Below are 7,388 nucleotides of genomic sequence, written 5' to 3' on the forward strand. Positions count from 1 at the left end.
GAGTCCCAGGAGACATGAATAGACTTTCAATGCGTATGAGATGACAGAGGTAATAAAAAATCAATTGTTTTTTTTTAAAAAAAAATAAAAGGATATGTAAAGACTATAATGCTAACATTGTAGTGTTAAAAGTTATTGGATTTTAAATAAAAGATTTTATATTTTCTTTCGATTCTTTGAGAGTTTTTAATTATAAACATTACATAATATAAGAGAAATCAAAATAAAAATATAAAAAATAAAGATTTTAGGTTATGATTTACCATATTTTAACTTTTATATTTGATTTTATGATGATAAAATCAAACTAACTTCACTTTTAAATAAAAAGGACACGATAGATTTTTTTTTCCAATTGAAACAATTATTTAAGTGAGTTGCAAGAAAAGTTGAAGATCGCTCTTTTATATATATATATATATATATATATATTACTTTTTAAAAGAAAATGACATTAAAAACTTCTGATAACAACATGATATAAGGATATTGTTTTAAAATTATATAAATCTTTTCAAAGATTATTTTTTAAAAATTATCATAAGAAACATACATGATTTTTATATTTTTAATATTAAATATATAATTTAATAATACATATACGAAGCGCAATGACAAGAAACTAGCTAACCATATTAAGTGTAAAGATAACCGAACTCTACAAATTAAGATCTATCTAGCTTGTACCATAGGATTGACACTGGCTGACCGAAACACTCTTGTTAACTTATAAGTTCATTAGCCTGGGAAAATTCATTCGGAAAACACATAGTGTGTGTGTATTATAATAATCAAGTGTATTAATCAAAAGATAATTATTTAGAAAATGATCCTGAAAAGTTAAAAATTAAATGATTGTTTAAAATAAAATAATTATTTTATAAATGAAAGAAAAGGAAACATAAAGAAACATGATAGAACAAAGCATTCAAATTAGTGATGTGTATTTATTTATATTTGAATATCATCTGCACTATAAATGAAGTTATTACTAGTGTAACTAAAATTAGATTTATTATAACACTGAGGGATGCAATTCAACTGGTCAAACTCTATATTTGCTCCCTAAAAGTTATCAATTTAAATCTTACAAACCTCAAGGTCACTGGAGGTTTACATAGTCGTTAACTTTAGGACCTGTAAGATTAATCGAGGTACGCATAAGCTGATCCGAACATCCATGTTAATAAAAAAAACAATTAGATTCATTACATTTTATTTACCTTTTTCTTTCTTTACCCGGTTAATTAATCTTACCAAATGCTAAAAAATTGTAACAATATTGATATACGATTTATAAAGACAAAGATAAATTATTATTATAGAAGTAATGGTTAATACCGTACAAAAGCATGTGCGAAATTGTTTATAGTTTTTCTAGGTGTGTATCTCTCTATCTCTGTGTGTGTGTCTGTCTATATATATATATATATATAATGGATTCGATGAGAACAAAACTTTAGATACATTAATAGCTCCCCAGTAGGCTAGGTGTGTGGAGCTAATTTGAACCTGTTCTTATTAATTTATCAATCAATTCACAATAACAAAATTCTTGCATTTCACACAATGACAAATCAATCAATTAATATGCAATAGTAAAATTGTTGCATTTCAAAAAAAAAAAAAAGAGATACGGTTAATTATGACATGTTAAAATAGCCTTGTTTGTAGCGAACTTGAATATTAACTGATCATATTAAGTCTCAAATAAAACAAAAGGTACAATGTGAGATGGATCTTTTATGTCATTTAACCAATTACAATGAAAATAGAAAGAGTGAAATTTTTTTTTTAAGAAGTATGATGATATGTTATTTTTATAAATAAATTTATTAATAGATTTAAATCTGTCAATTAAATCCATCGGTAAATCTATCTTTAATATTTAATTTATGATGTGATGAATGACTTTTCTCTTTCCCTTCCCCATTTATTATTCTTCCTCTATTTTGTTTGAAACAAACAAAACATCCCCTTCAATTTTATCACAAATCAACTTCCCATCACAAATCCAGCCACCCCCAACACTAAGTTTGTCAGCATTTCTATTCTGATTCAAATTTTATTGAGAATTTTCCACTTTCAGTAAGCATAACTACATATCCTTTTTTTTATTTGAAATTAATTTTAAAATGTTATTTTTTTCTTGCATATTTTTATACTATATGTATTTTGTTAATTTAGGTGTTTACTTGTTTTATAGTTTTTTTTCCCATAAAAATTTATTGAATGAATATATGATTTGTACATGTTAGGGTTTGTTTGATATTTTGTAAAATGTATTTGTTTGTAAATTGATACAATTCAATTTGAATTTGTGACTTAAGTGTTTTATGATTAAATAAATAATGACTTATTTAATGAGTCCGTTTTATATTTTGGCAATTTTATTATTGAGTTGAAATTTTCGGTAAATGTATAGAAATTTGAATTCATGTAGATAATTGATAATGAATTAGTTGCACTATTAAAATAATTTGAATAAGTTTGAGTTAAACCAATATTCTGTTATTTTTTTAGTTTACGTAATTAATTAATACATGTTGTCATTAATATTCTATATAGGTTTGACATAAGTAATGGATGATTGTTTATGAATGTATTGAGATTCACCCAAAACGTTGCATAAGATGGATTATTATAATGGGATTTAGGGTTTTATTAATTATGCACTATCTAATCCGAGAAATCTTAATGGAGATAATATTAGATGTCCATGTAAGAGGTGTAAAAATAAAAAGTTTCTCGATCTGGATGTTGTAACGATGCATCTTCTATAAAAAAAAAGGTTTATATAGAGATATTTGTGTTGGTTTGCACATGAAAAACCACATGTCCCTTACGAGACTATAACAGAAATGATGGTTGAGTCAACTTCTAGTTCTAGCAATATGCATGAAGTTGTAGATGACAATAAGAATATTGTTATGGATGCGATGATAATGAATTAGGGTTATGTCAATCAATGTCCAATAGTAGATGAAGAACCTAATGCAGACACGACCATGTTTATATATATATATATATATATATATATATATATATATATATATATATATATTGAAAGATTTCGACGAATCATTATAGGATGAGTACATAAATCACAGTAAATTATCAACCGTTGCACATGTGTTCACCTTTAAGTCGAATCATGGGTTAAGTAAGGCCAGTTACCACAAAATTATTGAATTAGTGAAAAAATTTTACCTAAAGGGAAAAATATTTTAATATGGTACATCCTCAGTTTTCAGTAGAATCAAGGAGCATGCATCTTAGGTTATGTTCAAACAAATTCAATTCATTTGAGCCATTTGCTGCTTCTTATTCTTATTGGCCGGTGATACTCACGGTTTACAACTTGCCACCATAGATATGTATAAGGTTGAAGTTCATATTTTTTTTCTATAGTTATACTCGATCCTAATAGTCCTAGTCAAAATATAGATGTTTGTCTTCGTCCGTTGATTGATAAGTTGAAGCAGTTGTGGTCATCCGAGACTTTGACATATGATGTATTAAGGAAACAAAATTTCTAAATGAAGACAACTTTGATGTGGACAATCAATGATTATCCTACGTATGAAATGGTTTCTGGTTGGAGCACGCATGAAAAACTAGCATGTCCATATTGTATAGAAAATAACAAGGCCTTCACATTAACAAATGACATTCCTTATTCTTTTTTATTTATTTATTTTTATATATAGTTCTTGTCAATAGATCACAAGTACAATAAGAATAGAAATGATCTTTTTGTTGGCAGATTTAAAAGGAATGTTGTATAACTATTATTATCGGGTGAAAAATTATAGGACGTGGTGTTAAAGTATGATGACATTGTGTTTTATTTTTAATCTGGTAAGTAGAAGTTTTTTGGTTTTGGTTTGACCCACAATTGGGTAAAATAAAGTATTTTCTAGGAGCTTTCTTGTTGGAAGACCAATATCCTCTGCTATAATCTTTATGTCATGCATATTGAAAAGAACGTGTTTAAAAATATTTTAAAAATAATTATGGACGTGAAAGGGCATGACAAAGGTGAAGAAGTGCCTTCGAGTGAGAACTTATCAATATTCTCCCATTCCAACGACCCGTACCAACAAATATTGTGAGGAGAAGATATTTGAAAGAAATAGAATTCAGATAAGCATATAATTATATGTTATTTAACTGCAATGAACTGAGACCTTTTATTCAGTAAGTATTATACTCTATATGTTGTTACTTTCTAACAATTTATCTCTTATACTATCATAAATTGATAGATTGCTGAATTCTTCGTAGGCAACATTGTTAATTTTTATTGTCCCAAAACTCACAACTGACTGAATCTCAAATCTGTCGATTACATGTTGAACAATTTTCCACATGATTTAGAACACATGTAAAGATTCTTTAATTATTCTTATCTCTCAGCATACTTAATTTCATTATACATTTCTCATTAACTATAATAGAGATGTAATTCATATACCAGGTTTATCAATTGAGTAGGAATGCTAGTTTTACATTGAATTTACTAAAACTGGGTCTTGAAAAAAAGGTGAAGTACTATAACAAGTATTTTATCAATGAACATGTGTTTTGTACTGAAGAGTATGGTTAGGGTAGAAAGAGATACAATAGTGAGGTTTGTATTAAGAGATTGACTTTTAATAATTTTGAAGTTAACTACTATGAGAAGTTAAAAGAGGTTATTGAATTGCAATATCATAGCGAGCAGAATATAATTTTTTTTATTTAAATGTTATTGATATGATACCACTGACAGAGGAATCAAAGTAGATCTCCATCATGGTTTGGTCAAAATTAATATAAAGGCTAAACTCCGCAAAGTCAATGATGTCTTTGTTTTCACCAAGCAATGCCAGCAAGTTTATTACATATACAATACTTTCTTTAGAAAGGATCGCTCAAGAGTTGATTGGTTATCCATAGTGAAAACCAAACCAAAAGGTCATGTCTAGGTTTTTCAGGATAACAACACTGAATTAACCGTGGGAGATGATGTCTTTCAATTTGATGAATTAGTTGATCCTTATCGAGTTGTTTTGTCTAATGACTTAGAAAAAAAATTCAAATTTTCACGACACTGAGAGTAATTTTGTTGATATTGACATTGAAGACTTAAGTGATGTTTTGAGAACTAGCGGGCATACACAAGTCGATGAAGATGATAATAGTGACAAAATCAACGTAAAAGATTGCGATGGATATGATAATGATGAAATTAAAGAAGAAAACAATTTTGATTAATTTGCACAACTTGAATGTGTAATGCCATATACTGTAATGTAATATTTCTAGATGAAATAAACTTTAATGTAATGAAAAAGACATTTATTTATTATTAAATCACAATGAAACATTTATTTTATGTGATTTTATTATTACAAACAAAACTGATGTTATTATGCTGTGTATGTTGCTATGATTTTAAGTATTTATAGGATGGATACATAAAAAATACAAATACAATCTGACAATAGAAATTGTTTTGCACCGATGAAAATACCAATAAAGCTGTAAAATACAAACAAATACACTGATGGATTAAGTCCATCGATATATTTCAAAGAGTATTGGAATTATTCCTTTCTTACTGACGCTGTTCATTGTGTTTAATACATACAACAATTAATGGTCCGTCGATATTTTTATGAAAACTAAGGTGTTGTTCACTTTTCACTTGCATTGTTTATTATTGTTCAATATATATGGAATCACCAATGATTAACGTACGCCAGTATTTTCCCGAGAGCGCTAAAGTATTGTTCATTTCTTATTTGCACTGTTTATTACTGTTCAATACATATGGAATCACCAACGGTTAATGTACGTTGGTATTTTCTCATGAGCTAAGGTACTGCTAACATCTCACTTGCACTATTTATTACTTATCAGTATATACAAAATCATCGAAGAATGAAAAAGGTAGATAGTGATAGTTGGCGGGTTTTTGAAAAATTTTGATTAAATTGAAAGTTTAAATTAGACTTTACAGACAAATATACCGATGAAAACAATATTAATATTTAATTGTATGTTGGTAAAATCATCGGTAAAAAAATCCCAAATTAAAATACCATAATCACTAAAATCAAAACAGACATGCACAATTCTCTTCATCTCTCTTCCTCTACAGCTTCTTCTCTCCTCCTTCTAAATCTTCATCTTTCTTTCTCTTCTCTCTCCCCTTCTATCCCTAACTCATTATCTTCTTTTCGCTTCTTCTTCACACACAAGAATATCTTCTTCTCTCTCTCTTTTTTCCTTTTCTTCTCTATTTATTTAATGAGGTGTTCAAATTTCTTTCCTTTTCCCAGGCTTAGGAAAACTCAACATTAAGGTAAGATATTTTTTTTATGGTTTTTTTATATATTTTTTTGTTATTAATAATTGTATAAATGTTATTGAGAATTTGTTATTTTTTGTTATTAATAATTGTATAAATGTTAACGAAAATTTTTTATTTTTTATTTTTATGTTATAAATAATTATATGAATGTTGATGTCATTTTTTTTTTAATTTTTATTTTATAAATAATTGCATAAATGTTATGGGAAATTTTTATTTTTAATTTGTTTTTATGTTTGTTAATGATTGTACATAAATTGATGGAATTTGTTTAATTTTTTAAAAAATTCTTCTATTCTTTGATGATTTTATATTGATTGGTGGAATTTTCTGATTTTTTTAATCTTTTGTTATTTAATGATTGTATATAGATTGTTGAATTTTTTTTAATTTTTAATGTGAAAATAGCTAAGATAATAGTTAGGATAAATAAATAGTTTTTAGCGTGAAATATTGATACTAAAAATCCTTTAATGTGTTTATATTAGCTTGCTATTATCATTATGCAAATAGCCATAGAAACGTAAATTGAAAATTTGATTAAATTAATATAATTAAAATTATTCAATTGACATAGATTGAAATAAAATAAACTAGTTTGTGTAAATCCAATTTAAATTGTTGTGTATTTACAGGTTTTAAAATTATGGGTAGTCTTCCATTTAGGGGAGGTGCTGTTGATTTTTTATTTTATTTTAAACATGAATGGTTCACAGTACCATAATTCTTTAATTTATGTAGACGCTTAGAAAAAAGTCAATAGCACGTCATACAGACATGATCATTGCTAGTTCATTTAGCAACGCTTCTGACGACCATGAGTCATTAGGTACTGACCAAAAACAGGCACATGAGACACATGTATCCACTCACGATGCAAACTTGTCTAGTGCGATACCGCTATGTCAATGGGCGCCCTTTTACAACATGATCCATTTACCCGGAAGTACCAATCTTAGTAGAAGAAAGATATTTCAATGTAAATTTATTTTCCATTCACATTAACATGTTACTAATTTTTGAAAAA

Source organism: Populus nigra, chromosome 1 (genome assembly GCF_951802175.1).
Source record: "Populus nigra chromosome 1, ddPopNigr1.1, whole genome shotgun sequence".
In the NCBI taxonomy this organism is placed as follows: Eukaryota; Viridiplantae; Streptophyta; class Magnoliopsida; order Malpighiales; family Salicaceae; genus Populus; species Populus nigra.